At 44.5% G+C, this 16991-nt stretch overlaps 1 protein-coding gene across 2 annotated transcripts in view; it reads right to left on the bottom strand.

Annotated features, from left to right (window-relative positions):
- CYB5R4 (cytochrome b5 reductase 4) overlaps positions 1–16937 on the bottom strand; it is an 81458-nt gene extending 64521 nt beyond the window's left edge. The window contains exons 1-2 of one of the 2 annotated variants that reach the window (XM_069647084.1): positions 16811–16937; positions 16492–16576 (exon numbers count right to left, since the gene is read on the bottom strand). The gene's annotated coding sequence lies outside the window, so the exon portion shown is untranslated. The remainder of the gene's footprint in view (positions 1–16491; positions 16577–16810) is intronic. The other variant, XM_069647085.1, reaches the window with a different exon arrangement.
- Positions 16938–16991: the final 54 nt, after the last annotated feature.

The raw sequence follows: 16991 nt of genomic DNA, 5'->3' as shown, positions 1-16991 counted from the left end.
GCCAACACCTTCTAGTATTAAGGATATTCAGCGATTTGTAGCATTTGCAAACTTCTACCGGAAATTTATTCCCTGCTTTTCAGAAATCATTCTGCCCATTACAAGACTTCTTAAGAAAGGTAGCTCATTCTCCTGGAACAAATCTGCTCAAAGCGCCTTTCAAACACTGAAAAAATTGTTTACTTCTACCTCAATCTTGACCACCCCTCATCAGACCAAACAATTTATCGTAGAGACAGATGCATCTCAATATGCATAAGGAGCCGTACTCTTACAACTCTCGGACCAGGGAGAAGAAAGACCAGTTGCGTATCTGTCAAAGACGTTTAATACTTCTGAACAGAACTATTCGGTTCTCGAGAAGGAACTTTTAGCAATCAAAGGGCCTTCGAAGAATGGAGACATTTGCTGTTGGGATCAACTATTCCGATTAAGGTTCGCACCGATCATCAAAATCTCAGAGTACTCCAGAATGCCCATACAACTAACAGTAGGCAGGCCCCCCTGGGCATATTTTTTTCTTCCCTTCCGGATTGACTTCACCTTTCTTCCTGGCAAACACAATCTGAGGGCAGATGCTCTTTCCCGTAAGGATTCCCCTACATCCAAATTCTGTACAGAAAAGATGTTTCCCAATGCTAGATTTATCGCGGTCCTGACTGATTTTCTCCAAGAAGTGCGAACAGCTACCATTTGGAACAAAGCATTATGTGAAAATATTGCTTCCACCTATCATCTCACTGAAGAAAAGGACTACTTCTTCCATGGAACTCAAGTCCCGATTCCCATTCCATCATTACAACAGGAAGTTTAACAGATGTGTCATGACTCACGAGCCGCAGTTCATCGGGGATTTCTATCCACCATGGAACTAATCCAACGACATTTCTGGTGGCCGGGTATAAGATCTGATGTCCGAGATTACGTTGCAGCATGCAATATGTGCTCTCAGGCCAAGACTCCACGAGTGCCACCTTTAGGATTCCTATCGAAAATGCCTATTCCGGACAGACCATGGCAAATCATATCCACCGATTTTGTGTCGGATCTACCCCTTTTAGAAAATAAAACCACCATTATGGTCACCATCGACTATTTCACCAAACTAGCGCATTTCACCCCTCTATGTAACTTGCCTGTGGCAGCATTGATGGCTAAAATCTTTCTCTCGGAAATCTTTTCTCGACATGGTCTCCCGGATACTATTGTATCAGATCGAGGTCCTCAATATACTTCACTCTTCTGGCAAAAGGTTTGTCACATGTTGAGAATTAAGCGAGCCCTTAGTTTAGGATACCATCCCCAAACCAACGGGCAAACGGAACGCTTAAACCAAACTTTGGAAGGTTATCTACGATGCTTTGTATCGGCTGCCCAGGATAATTGGGTTGAATTGCTTCCGTTTGTGGAATTTGCCTACAATAATGCCAGACACTCTGCCCTCCACACCAGTCCTTTTCATTGTTCTTATGGTTATTACCTCTCATTTGTACCTACAGTGACTGTTCCTGCTTCCAGCTGTCCTGGAGTAGATAGTCTCATCTCAGACATTCATGAAGGCCAGAAGCTAGCTAAGCCATCTCTGCAAATAGCACAAAACCGAGCTAAGAAGAACACATATCTTCATCGTCAAGAAGCCCCGAAACTTACCATAGGAAACTCTGTTTGGCTGGCATCCCGATTCCTACCTCGTCGTCTTGTCCCGTCGAAACTGTCTCCCAAGTACTTTGGACCCTTTAAGGTGTTATCCTTGGTGGGGTCAGCTGCAGTCAAACTCGCTCTACCGGCTTCTTGGTCACGAATACATCCAGTGTTTCACCTGTCACAGATTAAGGTGGTCGTGCAGGATCGTTTTCACCGGACTAGGGTGATTCCACCACCTCCTGTCCTCACTGATACTGGTTCTGAATTTGAGGTGGCCAATATTTGTGATTCTCGATATAGAAGGGGTCGATTACAATTTTTGGTTGATTGGAAGGGCTATTCTCCTGCAGAAAGAACCTAGGAACCCGCCTCTGGGGTTCATGCACCTCGACTGATTCGGAGGCTCTTTCGGCTTCATCCGGGTACACCTGGGTCTCCCCCCAGAAGAAGGGGGCATACTGTTACACATTGCGGTAGATGGTCTCTGTGGGCTCGTAAACGCTTGTGCGGTACGCTTAGCAGTTCCAAGATGAATGCTCAATGTGATCTCCGAGCGGAGTGCAGCGGTCTAGTCTTTTCATGTTTCCACGAAACGCCAATGACCGCTCACGTGATCCTTTATCCGGAACTGAAGCCGTCAGCTCTTCGCGTCGCTTCGGTTTCTACTGACGCTCGGCGAGTTCGCTACTAGGCTTTCTACTGCCTTACTATATCTTAAACCTTCTCAGCTATACTAATTCTGTTCTTTCATGTTTCCCAGATTTCGTCACCAGCCTTCCCCTTCGAATCCATTTCCTCAAGCGTTCAGATCTGCCTGCCAAGCCCTTCTCTCCTAGCCCAGTCAAGAGCACTATCCCCGGCTTTGTCATATCTTTGGCACCCGCTAGGAGTAAGTGCTTTCCATCTCAGGATCTTTCCCTCCTTCCAACTTTGGTACTTAGCCGTTTGTTTATTGTAGAGCTCCAGTCTTCCATCTGCCTTACTACCGTTTCCCAAGACCGGTCATCCAACTCACGACTCCTGTCGTCGCTGGTGAGAGAACTTCTCTTCCACATCTCAGTATACTATCCTGATTCCATCCTTCTCTGAAATTCTCTTCTCATATTCTTTTGTGCATCCAGAAGAAGCCTTCCCGTCTGCCATCCATTGCCACGAATCGAGAACATCTCAGCTCTGCATCAACCCCGATCCACGAGATTCCCGGACTTAACCAGGGTTTTCTTCCCTCTCGAGGGTTTCCCCTGGCGGTCCTGTCCTTTCCCCTGGATACCTCCATTCCGGGTCGGAGAGGACAGGGAAGTTACAGGGGAGCTTTCACCGCAGCATTCGATTCTTCCATATTTGATTATTCGGTCTGTGAAGATGAGATTGTTAAAATCTTTGGTGATTCAGTTGGGATTATTAACAGTTATTAACACACACCTCCTGCTTTCTGAATGACGCCCATCTTTAACAATATTTCCAGCTCTTTTTTGACACCTTCTCGTAAGGAGAAAGGTACAGACCTAAGTTTTGCAACAGTTGTGCAGCCTCTTTTTAAGATGATTTGGTGCTGCAACCCCTTCAATCTCCCCAAGGTTTTGTTGAACACTTTAACATGCTCTGCTACATAAGTACTTGGAGTGGTGCAAGGTGAAGTCACTTATAATACCTGTTCTGCCTTGTTGGGATCCAGTCTGATCCCTAAATTATTTTGCTCCCTCCAGCCCAGTAAGGATTGACCTTTCTTAGTGATGTACATTTTACCATCACATTTGCGTCCCTTAAATTCAAACTTACTCCAATTGTAAACTAACAACTCAATCTTATCCTGATTATAACCTCCTGGATTTAGATCAGGTTTTATTAAATTGGACACTTCGCCCTTCATCTCCTTTTCAAACACACTTCTTGATACCAAAGTAATCTTCGAACCAGAGTCAGCCATCATGGAAACATTGTAGCCATTCACGCTCAGCACAGCATATGGACGTTCACATTCATCTGCACTTTCACTCTCCGATATGACATTTACTGTGTTGACAATAACATTTTGCAACGGAAGTGTAATTTCTTCCTCCAATGATCTTCCACCTTCTTCTTCATTCACATACAGAACCTTCTTTTGATTGAACTGTCCATATTGATCATTTTTACAACAGTTCGCAAAATGCCCCTTCCTTTTGCATTTCGCGCATGTGGCTCTGCGACCAGGGCATACAATAGATGAAGCAAAACGCGTACTGCTCGCACACCGAAAACATAGTCTAATCTTTTTTCTCTGTTCTCTGTGGTGGTTCTTGGCTTCTTTTCTCTTCTGTAGTTACTCGATTCATCTGCTTGTCTTTCCACCTTTTTTTCTACTTTCCCATCCACCACATTTAGGATCTCCATTTTACTCTCCCCGTTTCATTCTTGGATAGTTTAGCCACACATGCCAAGGAGTGTTCCACTTGTCTTGCAATATCTAATACTTCATCCAAGTTGGGTGCATCCCTTAACCATAACTCTTCACGTATTTTGTTGGACCTGCAGCGTGTCATGAACTGGTCACGGATATGTTCGTCAAACGCCTCTTGGAACTTGCAAGATAAAGCTAGATGCCGCAACGCCATCACATGCTCTTCCACAAATTCCCCTTGGGCTTGTATGCACATGCGGAAATTATATTGTTCCAGTATTGTGCTCGTTTTAGGGTTAAAATGCTTGTCTAGCTTCATCAGAGCCAAATCAAATTAATTCACAGCATCACCACCGCCATCCCCCAATGGTTGGAGAAGTTTTTCATAAATTCTCTGTCCTTCATACACTAAAAAATGTAGGAGCACCGGCAACTTCCTTTCGTTGGAATAAGATGTCCCGCCAGCCGCCTTAGTGTAATGTAAAAATCCTTTGCGCCACTGAGCCCACAAAATCTTTGCTGGACCTAGAATTGGCATAAAAATTGGAGGTCCAGCTATTTCCGGTAGGCCCGCCATGCTCCTATGGAGGTTGCTTGCGCTTCTATCCTCGTAAACTCACACAGAGACACTGATTGCGAATTTTGGTAGATTTTCAACCTAGTTTACTTCCCCCTTTAAAGACAGTGTAGATAAGAATGACTAATGTGCATTCAACTTCTTACTAGTCCTCTTGATGGATGTGCAACTGTTTAACTTGGTTGTAGCTTCAAAACCTCTGCTTCCCTTATCAGCTTCACTTATCAGCGTGTGCTTCCATGTGCAGCAGCTCTGCCTGCACTCAACTTGCTGCTTTAAAACCTCTACTTCACTTATTAGTGTGTACTGTGTGCTTTCACGTACAGCAACTCTGCCTGCACTCGACCTCTCTGGTCCCCACCTGCCTTTATGGCTCGATAATGTGGCTAACTTCAACAGAGACAAGTAATGTCCTACGAGCGTGTATGGGAAATACTGCTTGGGAAGATGCGAGCGAACATTCAGAGTGCGTCTCTATTACGCTCCATACAGTGGTTTTGCCTTTGCTGCCGGGCCTCTCCCTTCCCAGCGATACCACGTCTGCTTCGGAGGGACGCAGCACCGTCGGGACGCAGGAGCTAGCGGCGGCTGAATTGCTGCCTTCGTTGCTCGTTGTTGGGTCTCTCTTCACAGAGGTACCACGCCTCGTCTGTTTCAGATGAACGGATCACCGTTGGGGACAACGTTGTATCGGAGGGCGCGGAGCCAGAAACGGCAAGATCACTTACTTGTGAAACAGGCAGAGCAGACAGATTTTCCCTCAGTGGCCGCTACAATGCTCAGGATTAGTGGAGCGGCCCTTTACAAGGGAACGTTTTCCAGACTGGGTGGTTTTCCCTCGGTGGCCGCTGCTACGCTGGCCAAAGGCGGAGCGGCGTTAACCGGATCGCTGCTGGGGGGGGGTCTTCTTTCTACGATCCAATCCTCGTCGCCATTGTTATGAAGAGGCACATCCCAGCAGGCAAATCTTCATTAAGTGTTTATTAAGATAAATAATATAAAGACCCCCAACAACAGCAGAGGGCCACCAGCAATCATAGAGAACTTCAACTGACAAAATACATAACGTTAGAAACAACATAAGTAAACACAGGTTCTATGACCTCACTAGAACCTGAAACACTGAACCATTCCATGTGTCATTAACCCTCTCTGTACATAACTCATTCTCCATAAAAAACCACATTATAACCGTGAGCTAGTCACGTGGCTTGCACAGGTGCTTGGAGGTGCGGCTGAAGCGTGTGCTAGCCTGATTGGGAGACTGTTTTGGGTGGTTTTCAGAAGTGGACACCTGCTTTACCCATGCTGCATGGTGCTTGGTGCTCCCCTTTTGAAGTGGCCCTCCTGTGGTTTTTGTTGCTCTCTGTGTGATGAATCCTATGGAATCCATCACCAAATCCCCGACAAGAATCTCCTCCCATGTGGCCCGGGGACAGCAGTTGCTACCTGATCCAGACTCTGCGGGTGGTATTATGAGGGAGGCTCACATGGGAGGAGACAGATGTCAGGGAAAGGTGGTGATCCCATCAGGTGAGACGCGGTATTCTTCACTTCATAATGAAGAAGACTTCCTCATTCCTGAATTCTGGATGGCTTGTTGTCACTTTACAAATCCTTCCCATTGTATAATCCAAAAAACCCTTCCTGCAAAACAATATGAACAGAAACCCACTCATAACTCGTATACACATTTAACATCTACTGTCTCTTATATTTTAGGAGCAGCCAAGTGGGAGGCTAAGTGGAGTCTTTGGTTGTGTGCCTCCGTGTTTCTACTTCTGAGGGCGTGGCTTCGACTGACTCTGAACTGCAAGGACTTAAAAGCCCCACTACAACTGTGGCACACAGAGCGACTAAGTGGAGTCCTTGGTCTTTGTCGTCTTGGGAGCCGTCCAATTAAACACTGCAACTTCCCCGAAGCTGTGGAGCAGCCTACACATACTTTACTCCTGCAAGGAGTGTTGGAGCGTTTTGGAGCCCTGGTGTGTTGTGCTGGACCGGGAGATGGGTCAGCTTACCCGCCTCGCTCTTAAAACTGCAGCAAAATTAAACCAAAAAACTGCAGGAGAAAATATGACAATGCAGCTGAAAAGTCCAGCTGGAGCCCGAACATGCCTACAGGTAAGACGGTTCGCTCGGTTTGCTCTTGGAGACTGTCCTGCAGACCTCCAAATTGTACATAATCAAGATGGTGCCAAAACATGTTTGGAGAGGAGTATACCGTGATGAGTTCTCAGGAAAGTCTTGCACTTATATAGCCTTTACAGACCTTGAGCAGGCCTTTGACTGTGTGAACAGAGAGCTTCTGTGGAGTAAATAAAATGGAACTGCCCGGCTGACCTTGTCGAGGCCATGAGGGTCCTATATTCGAACACCTTAATACAGGTATGGCTATCTGCCAACGCCAGCTCTCAAGAAAAATTGATACCTACTGTGGACTTAAACAAGGATGCACTTTGACGCTCTTGCTTTTTAGCCTTTATATCTCAGACCTGTGAGAATCCCCAAAAACAGTGTGAGGATTCTCCCCCAAAGATAAAACACAACTGAGGTTTGTTGGATTCTATATGCCGATGATTTGATCTTTCTAGACCCCGATTGGACTTCAGAGGCGGATCGAGATCTTTCATGAATATCTGAAGTCCAATGATATGAGGATCAATGTAGGGAAATCCAAGATACTTGTCTTGATGTCGGCATATAGAAAACAAAAATCCAGGTTCGTTGGAGAGTGCGGTCTGAGCCACTAGAGGTCACTGACATGATGATTTATTTAGGAGTGGTTATCAACAAAAACCCAGACGATAAGAGCAATTATATGTCACTTAGGAGGAGAGCAGAAAAACTATCATTGCAGGGTGCTGCACTACACAGAAGGTATGGCAGCTTCTCCCTCCTGCCAGTCACCATCTTCTATCTGCAAAAAGTGATAGAAATTCTGACATATGGCCCTGAAGCTATGTTAAATTGAGCATGGAAAAACTGGAGGATTTTGGAGGGACTTTTTTGGCGTTAAGTTTTGAAGCTACCTAATTCCCTTCCAATGTCCACCATTAGACATGAATTGAGACTGCAATCGTTGGCCTCGGTAGCCTTGTGGAAGTCAATGGCCCTATTCAGAAAATGTATTTTGGTTGGCTTGGCATCTCTGTTCGCAAATACTCCAAAGCAAGGACTGCGAGCTCGCGTCCAGTCTATTTTTCTGGAGAGCAAAATTGGTGGTGACCTCAAGGAATGCAGATATCGAAATAGAGGAATTAATTGCAAACCCCATGAAAGCTAAACAAAAAATAAAAAAAGCTCCAAAACTTAGACTGGATTAAAACCACTGAAAGGGAGAGGGTTGGACAAGCCAAGACCAGTCCTGATTACGGAACATAAGGGCTTGAAACAATTACCAGCATATCTCCAGAAGTTTCCATTGCTCCAATATAGAGATCTTCTGCTCAGATGCAGATTGAACACCTTACCCAATAGAGAAGTGGAACTGGCAAGAAACCAAATCGACCATGCAAACTCTCAATGTAGGTATTGTGAGGTGGAGGGAAGAGTGGAAACCCTGTTCCACCTAATAACCTCATGTAAAGCCCTTACACCTGTAAAATCAAGATTGCTCGAGGACGCTGATACTCGCACACTAAGTCTATCTGTAGAGGAATTGTGGGAGTGGGTCCTCTTGGGTGAAAGAACGAGTTTGGTTTTGAGGGTGATGAAACTGGTGGAATATGTGTTTAAAAGGTAACTGTAAATACACTCCTGTAATCTAAATGACTAGAGTGATGAATAAGTTGACCTAATGACCTCTGTGGAGTGCTATAGGTGATACGGGGAAACTTCTTTTAAAACTCTTACATTTTTATATTTGGAGGAATGGTGGATAATGTAAAAGGTGTTCTTTCATGTATCTCTGTGCAACTTGTAAAACCAATAAACATTTCTAAAATGTATTTTTTTAATGTAAAACAATGTAACTACAGACTCTAACTCCCATAAAGCCTCAAGTTCTGCAACGAGGAAGAAGTCTCCCCCGACATGGCCAGGGAACGGCAGCCGCCACCTGATCCTGACCCTGGGAGTGGTATTATGAGATAGGATCATTTGGGAGGGGATGGCCCCTCAGAGGAGGTGATGACTCCATTGGAAGAGACATGATATACTCCCACCCATCCCCCTGCCCCTTTGAGGAAAGCACTACAAAACCAAAACTACTGATGGCATACTGTCATTATGAACAGAAAACCATTCATACCACATATACCCATTTAACATCTCCCGTCTCGTTTTAGTTTTACAAAAATCTAAAACAATGTAATTTTGTAAGACTTAAAAATCCTATGGACTTCCAACTCCCATAAAGCCTCAAGTACTGAGACGAAGGAAGAGGAAGAAGAGTTAATGTGGATTAAAGGTAACACCAAGCTAAACGTGCAGGCTAGTTGTTACATTGGAAATCAGCTGCGCGGGACATTTACAAATGCTGTAGACCTCCAATTGAGAAGTGAAGGTGGACAAGAAAGATGCAAAGCGGGTGAAGCAGAACGCAGAACCGAAGGCAGAAGCACAGAAACAAACGGTGCTAATGGAGGTAGGCGCTTCCATGCAACTTCTTGTGAGCATAACTTACTGGAGAGATGCAAGGCCGGGAGGGAATCATACAAAAATGTCGACCTGGGAACTGTGACGGCTGAAAATGCTGACTTAACCTCTCCCTTACACCATATATATATGGGGGGTTTAGAGTAAAATATTAATATTGGGGGGCGGGGGACTGCTGGGGTTCTCCCCCTGCATATATATGTGGTGTAAAGGGTTAAATAAAAAAGTCCGCATTTTCTGCATTCGCAGTCGGAAGTAGCACAGCAGATGCCGTGGATGGACCACTGAGAAGCCGGCAGCGAAGCTGTTGGGAACGCGTTCCTGTCAAACAGCAGCAGTTGTACTGGCAAATGAATGCAGAGCCGGCGGAAGAAATTAATGAGGGTCTGCACAGCAGAAAAGCTTTCCCAGGGTGGAAACTCCACCGGAGCAATGTGCCAAGGGTCACAAACGCCATCAGGCACCGGTGTGTCTGCCCTTAGGTGTTGGGGACCCCGGGCGGGCCAGCAGGTATATGAACAATTGAAAACTTATTTTGAATACCAACCAAGTAAAATACAAAGACAGAATTGGGGGAAAGTTGGAGTAAATGTTATCAGAAGTAGATGAGTATTAAAACAGAAGTTGAAAGGCAAAATCGGTACATGTTTCCAAATATGAGATGTCAGTATGGGCAATATTGGAGGAAGTATAAGCAAATGAGTGAAAATTAAGAAGTGAACAGATGAACAAGTGTCCATGGATGAGATGTCAATATGGGGGAAGTAACAAGTCTCCATGCATGAGATATTAATATGGGGGAAGTTGGAACAAGTAGTACCTAAAGTCAATGAGGCATAAACAGTGAAGGAATACAACTGAGTTATACTGAAAGAGAATGTTGCAAGAGGTCCCGATGAAAGAAGCACATCGGGCAGTGAGCCTTTGGGAGAAGGATACCTGGCAGGGGAATACATCAGACAATCCATATAAAGTATATGAGAGAAAAAGACATTTTGAAAAGATACCCAGCAGGAGAGTATACCAGGGGATCTAAAGAAGCTACTGGAGGATTCCTGGCAGGGGAATATACCAGGAGATCATCCTTAAGAAAGTGTTATATGAAAGGGAAATTTCTGCTACTCTTAAGGAATTCTTGTTTAAAATACACTTCTGTTGTGTGAAAAGAGACAGTTCTGCTAAGTTTAAGGGACCATTGTTTGCAAATGACACTCGCTATCCTACCCGAGAGTCCAGGGTAAGGGAACCACTCCCCTGGTTTTGGTGGATTTTCATATTTGATTTTGCACTCTTTACTAAATCAAAAACCCTGGTTGTTCATTTTTAGTGTGAGGATCAGATACGTTTTGTACACAAGGACAGTTGGCATAGTTGCATAATTTTGACGATAAGACACAAACTGATCTTAGTTCTAGTTTACTAGGCAGGCAAACACTCTTTAGGATAGGGACAGAAAGGCCTCTATCCAACCCCTTTATTTTAATAAAGAAGTCTAATGCTGAAAACATTACAACTTTGCGTCAGCCTCTCATTGCTGACCTCACATCTGCTGCTGAGTTTCGGGAGTTTTATGCTGGTGGTTGGCGGAAGTTTGCCACACATCATGCCTCACCACAAGAAAGACAAAGAAGCCAGAACAGACAACAGAAATAATAAGAAAACCCACTCTACACCCCGTAGACCACCAAGACTGGAACAACGGAGGGGTAGCTACCTATTTACCACCCAGAACGAACCAACCCCGCCATAAACCTTACCGGTCTACTCGACAAAAGGACTGACCAACGAAGAAGCACCCCACCCAAAAGACCCACCTGGAACACAACCCAACCAACAACACACCAGCCAGAACAAACAATACTAACAACAACATGAAAGGGAAATCAAGCAAACTACACTGCAGCCTCCTCAACGTTGGGTCCATGACAGAAATCAATGACCTAAGCGAAGGAAGCACAGACATGCTCTTCCTTACAGAAACCTGGCTATCAGACAACTATAAAGCCATCGCGAATGAAGCAATACCCGACAATTATAAATTAATAACACACCAACAGAGATAACTGAAGAGGAGGCGGAATCGCAATTATACACAAAAAACACACCTGAGCATCTTGAATCATCACAACCCACGCGGAAGACTATGAATCCCTCCTAATCAAGACAGAACTCAATGACCAATCCAACATAGTATTCCTCCTGATCTATACACCACTTTCTTACAACCCCAATGCAACAAAACTAGCGTACGAGGCCACCATGCTATTAACCCACCATGGCAACCTAGTCATACTGGGAGATTTCAACATATGGTTCGAAAAAGAAAATGTGTACACAGCAAACTCGCTCTGCGCACTCCTGGAAACCTTGCAGTTCAAGCAAATAGTAAATGGATCCACCCACGACACCAGACACCCCTGGATGCAATTTTCTGCAGGGAAGAACTATGCGCATCTGCACCACATACACCAATGGTGTGGAGTGACCAGTGCTGGATACCATTCTACATCACACCCCCGAACCCACCTAATGGCTGGAAGGAAATACTCTACAAGAGCAAGAAAAGAAACAGTAAGAATTTGGACCTAGAGGCCCTAACAAACCTTCTAGACGCAAACGCCCCAAGCAAAAGAGATCCCACCAATATAAACATAGATACAACAGAAGACACACTGGATCACCAAGGCCCTTGACCAATTAACACCAGCTAAAACATTCACAGCAACACCAAAAAAACCAGCAGCAAAATGGTTCACACAAGAACTAAATAAACAACTGCTAAATGGAAACAAAATGGAGAGAACAATACACCAAAAAGACAAAATAAAATACCAAAGACAACTCAAACTGTACAAAACAACAGTCCTCAAAGCAAAAAAACTATAGTATGCCACAAGAATAGAATCAGCAAAAAAAAAAAATAATAATAAAAAAAAACAATTAGGAATCCCCAGTTCACACCGGGTATGGAAAGCGAGGCCTTCAATGGTGGAGGCAGCAGGGTGCCGCAAACTACGTGGCATGTTCTCGGGTCAGGACATTAAATCCTTTGCACAGTGCAAGCAGGACTTTGGGCTAGATCAGGGGGGAGAGGTATCACTACCTCAACTGAGGCACTCGCTTACGAACCCAATGGTCAGGTCACCGGCCACCAGGGATCTCACGCCCTTTGAAAGGTTCGTAACGATAGACACAGGGACAGGCATTTGGTAGGAGCGTTATATGGGATTATTGCAGAAGGGTCAAGGAGCAGGCATGGCACTATACGGAGCAGTGGGAAACTGCAATGGGGCAGCCGCTGGAGGGGGAACTTTGGACTCAGTTATAGGCAGATATCCCCAAGCTCATGCAGGCCATCCAGATTCAGGAGATGTGGTTTAAGATAATCGTCCAATAGTATCTTACCCCAAAAAAAGACATACATTCTAACCAACTGCGTCAACGCTCTGCTGGAGGGGATGTGGGGAATTGGGATTGTGGAAGCATCTGATGGGAATGCCAAGTCATACAGCCTTATTGGGACATGACTTATGCAGCAATGAATATTATTTTTGGGAGTCAGATGCCAGACAATACAATGATGGCCATCCTGGAAATGGGCGGGGTTCTGGAAAATCTACCCTCGAAAGCTCAAAGAAAGACATACATCACCCTGACAGTGGCAGCAACGCTTCGGGTGGCACATAAATGGAAACAAAAATCTGCCCCCACAGAACACGAATGGGTTAGTAAAATCTGGAACTTGTGGCACTGGAGCGGGTGACCTATTCGATTCAAGGGGATCACCAAAGGTTTCAAATGGTGCAAGGGCCCATACAACGGCCGGCGAGTGAGCTGGCCACTCACAGAAACATGGAACCGGGAGCCATCTACATGTTTTATGGACTCAGGGGTGCGAAAGGGTGGGGGTGAACAGGACTGGGTGCGTTGTTGGTTACATATGTTGGGATGAAGCGGGGAAGAGAGGAGAAGGTGGGGGCGAGAAAGGCTGCGGGTCACATGTGTTCTTACTGTTGAAAATGTTAAAATGCATTGTTACTGGGCTGCACTCACCAGACAAAATCGGCTCCCTGGCCCAGCACAAACACACCCACATTATTTGACTCAACATTCACTCGCTTATTCACACACAGCATTCCCTCACTCATTGCATTAGAGAGGATCATAAGTGACCTACCCATAACTTTTATATCCCCCTGCACCTCTTCCAAATAGCCACAGGGAAATGTTTTTTTTCTCCTCTGCTTTGAAAAGTGAACCTCTTTTGAAAATCGGGATTTACTTGAAAATGCCCAAAACCCCCTTTCCGCCCTCTGCCTTGCGCAGTTGTGCATTTGTTGGGAAAAGAGCACCTCGATGTGCAAAACTATGATGCACGCATTTAAATGTCCTCTGTGCATGGTTCACTACATTTTTGGCATAAGTGTAGTGAATAAGCATCCTATCAGTTGCACCAAACACGTTTTGAAAATCGTGGCATGGTGGTTTATCACTACTGATCACTTCTTTACGCTGTATGTTCATTTCAGAGACTGTGGTTCGAGGTGTCAGAGGTGAATAAGGAGTGGGAAAGGACACACGAGAAGGAAATGGTGCATGGGGTTTTTACGTTTTCTGCAGTCATTAACCCCAGATTTCCTCATGAGCAGGTATTATGTTAAATACCATTAGCTCCAGAGCAGATACTGTGACTGGAATCGTTAGCCCCGGAGTACGTACTGTGCAGAGCAGGTATTGTGTCAGAAAACGGAAATGACAATTATGCGTACAAGATACCTAATGAAAATACAGTCCAGCTTAAGAAGAAGAACATTTAAGAGAATAACAGAGTTTTTAATTTTTTTCTACAAACCTCAGTAGACTTTAGTTCTCGAAGGTCAGGCAGAAGGGCATTCCGAGCTCTTGTTGCTGCATTCACAAAAGCTCCTTTCATAGCTTTGTTGGTGTTACATCTAGGAGACACCAGCTGACTGGAATTATTCGATCAGAGGCGTCTTGTGTTACCTTTCTCAATGAGCAGATCCTGAAGTTAAGACAGCATCCTTCCCCTGTGACATTTGTGTTTCATCAGCAATAAGCGATACACTAGTCTAGATTCCACTGGGAGCCAGTGCATACTCTGTCTGGCCTCAGACACATGGTCCCTCCAGGCAAGCCCACTGACCACTCTGAAAGCACTGTTTTTGATCAACTGCAGGTGGTTGCAATCAGACTTAGTGATGCCATACAAAAGACTGCAACAGCTTGGGAGGATAGCCCAGGGCAACGTGCTCGCCTTGGAAGCAAGACGACATGGAGCACCACAGGTTCGATCCCCGGGTCCGCGCTTAGAATCCTCTGGGTATTAAGCACTTTACAAATAACCTATCATATCATAAGAATAATTAATTCTGGATCCCGTTATGGCCCTGGCAATAGTTTCTGCATTAGTTTGAGAAATAAATGGATGGAGATGGATTAACAGTTTAATATAATAAGCAGAGGACAAAACCAAACTGCTAACAGGCACCTTCATTTTGAAGTACTGGCCAAGGATAATACCCAGCGTCTTAACTTTTTGTGGGAATTTTAGTATCTGCAATGGAAAGACAATCGTAGGCAGATCCCAGTTTGTGTATCGTATTTGGAGTGTCAACCACCATGAGTTCCGTCTTATATTTAGTCAAAGCAAGACAATTCTGCAACATCCAATTTTGGATAAGATTGTACTCTGTATTAAGAAGAATTTCATCATCTTCGCGAGCCAGTATGAGGGATGATCCATTGGGCGTCATCAGTATAGTTTGTAAAGGCCACACCATTCTGTTCTAGAAGAGCAAAGTAGGGGACCTTAAAAATATTGTAAAGAGAGGGAGAAATACAAGCACCCTGGGGGACGCCATATTCAAGAATCATAGGTGGTGCTTCTGCCTCACCACAATATTCTCGACATTCTCTATTGCTAAGAAAGGACAATATCCATAAAGCCGCTTCACCCAAAAAATTAGCCACGTCCCTCAACCTGATGACCAAGATGGAATGATCCACCTGGTCGAAGGATGCAGAAAGATCCAGCAACAGAACGAGGGAGGGCTTTCGATTGTCCATGTCCTCTAGGAGCCTGGCCTTGAGCTCCAATAGTGCTGTCTCAGTTCCGTAACCTTGTCTGAAGCCAGACTGTTGTTTGTTAAGGATAGGGTATTTGTTTAGATAGGCAGAAATTTGAATATAGGCCACACCGTCCAGAATGTTTAACAGAAAAGGTGTGTTGGTGATGGGTTGATTATTTAAAGGCAGTTTAGGACACAATCCTGTTTTTTTAAAGACTGGGGTTATTCAAGCCTTTTTTATCGCGAGGCACCAGATTTTCTGAGAAGGAGGCATTAACAAATTTGCAAATGGAATCCAGCAGAATAGGTGAACAGGATTTAATAATCATGGATCACCCTTGCATTTCGTAGATTTAAGATGATCAATAGCGCTGGCTAATTCCGATACCGATATGGGAGAGAATCTAAATTGCTGTATTACAGAATGATCAACAGATGCCCCAAAATCACTATCTTCCAAGTTCTTAGCTTGTTTTGTTTTTTTAGCAATATCAACCTTGATTATTATCAAGTTTACCAGGCATAGCTTCTTGAATAGATGCACACCATGCATCATCCTTTTTTATGAGGCCAGTAGCCTGTATGTGGGGGAGTTTCATGCTCTCTTAAGATTTTGAAAAGTTCCTTGACTTCCGACAGAGTTCTGAATTCTGCTATTGAGTGCATTTTTTATTAGCGTCAATGACTGCTAGTTTATACTCTTTCACAGCCACTTTATATGTAACCAGATTCTGTGAAGTCTTACTAGGCTTACATGCATAAAAGGGTTTATGTAACTGATTAGGTGGTCCTGTGTCTGTCATCTGTATCCCATATCCGGTACTGTGTCTGTAATTATTTGCCCCAGGGCAGGTATTGATGTAGCCGATGAGCAGGTACAATGTACTGTATCAGAAGTTATTAGCTCCAGAGCAGGTATTGTGGCTGCACTTATTCCCTCCAGCCAGAGGATGTGAACAGCACCAGAGAAGGTAGTGTCTGCCGATATTCATTGGGGTGTTGTTTCTGCAGCCATTAAACCTAGAACAGACACTGTGCCTGCAGTTATTATCCACAGATGGGTGCTCAGACCCAGGTAAAGTACAGGATCTGCAGCCATTAGCCCTGGGGAATCATTACTTTCAGAGTAGGCACTAGAACTGGAGACAATAGCACTTCTGCAATTATTAGCAGGCGCGGGTATTAAATATATAGTCACTTACAGTCATTGCGAGCATTCCAGAGACCGAACTGTCCCATAAATGAGCTTCGGAGCTGCTACTGTGTCGACAATACCAACAGGCTGCCCTGTGTAATTTTAAAACCGGATGTTTAGAAAGTCACGTACGTACATACAATGTTTAATTTAAACATGTGATAAGTACAATACAACGAATTAAATCTTCAACGTGCATTTCCAGAGGTTGCAAAAGGGCTACTACTCTTACCAATATAACAACAAAGGTGTGATAACGTCTATTAAGGGATTCTAAAAGAAATGCATATCAAATTCACTACAAGAAGTGGATCGTATACACTCACCTGATGCTGCCTGAAATCAGAGTGTGAGCGTTTCGGGAACGGAGGTCTTATTTTGCGTTCATTATCAATCACAAATTTAAAGACCCGATTGCAGTGTGTGTTTGTTTAAAAGTTTGCGACACTTCCTGAAATGCCTTTACGGCGTCAAGACGTAATTCACGTATTTCTGTTAAAAGTCGTC

This window comes from Ambystoma mexicanum, chromosome 2q (genome assembly GCF_040938575.1).
Source record: "Ambystoma mexicanum isolate Mex_15411 chromosome 2q, UKY_AmexF1_1, whole genome shotgun sequence".
NCBI classification, from domain to species: Eukaryota; Metazoa; Chordata; class Amphibia; order Caudata; family Ambystomatidae; genus Ambystoma; species Ambystoma mexicanum.
Note: the sequence above shows the minus strand (reverse complement) of the source record. Positions and strands in the feature narration are given on the sequence as shown.